Below are 519 nucleotides of genomic sequence, written 5' to 3' on the forward strand. Positions count from 1 at the left end.
CATATTGTATATATGTATATGTAGTTGACCGTAAAAATTGATATATAGGAAGATGGTCAGGGTTGCGGTCACAAGTGAAACGAAAATAGTTTACAGTTATTTATATTTTATATTTTATATTTTATAGTTGTAAACTATTTTCGTTTCACTTGTGACCGCAACCCTGACCATCTTCCTATATATTACAAATCATAATTTAAATAGTGTAATTAATAGTAAATCATGCTCCATTATTAACACAAGCATAATTAATCCACTTTTACTCTCAACTATTTACTTCACAATACCAACGTTTCGGCCCTCAGGCCATTCTCAAGGAGATAACCTTAAACATTGATGTCATATATCTTTTAAAAAGTCTCTTGCAGGCTAATTGCCCATGTCATATAAAATTTGATAATTTAAATTTAAAACTATTCCACAAAAAATATTGTCTATATTTAACCTTACTAACAACATTAACCTTAGATTTATTTTTTATTAATATAGTTGTTTGAGAGTGGTTTAGTTTCTTTTTAA

At 27.6% G+C, this 519-nt stretch overlaps 1 protein-coding gene across 1 annotated transcript in view; it reads right to left on the reverse strand.

The window, feature by feature from the left end:
- The window catches only part of LOC106677263 (coiled-coil domain-containing protein 137), a 22,810-nt gene that overhangs the window by 14,054 nt on the left and 8,237 nt on the right, over nucleotides 1–519 (reverse strand). The gene's annotated exons all lie outside the window — the stretch shown is intronic.

This window comes from Halyomorpha halys, unplaced genomic scaffold, assembly GCF_000696795.3.
Source record: "Halyomorpha halys isolate HHAL.00 unplaced genomic scaffold, Hhal_1.1 Scaffold92.1, whole genome shotgun sequence".
Classification (NCBI taxonomy): domain Eukaryota; kingdom Metazoa; phylum Arthropoda; class Insecta; order Hemiptera; family Pentatomidae; genus Halyomorpha; species Halyomorpha halys.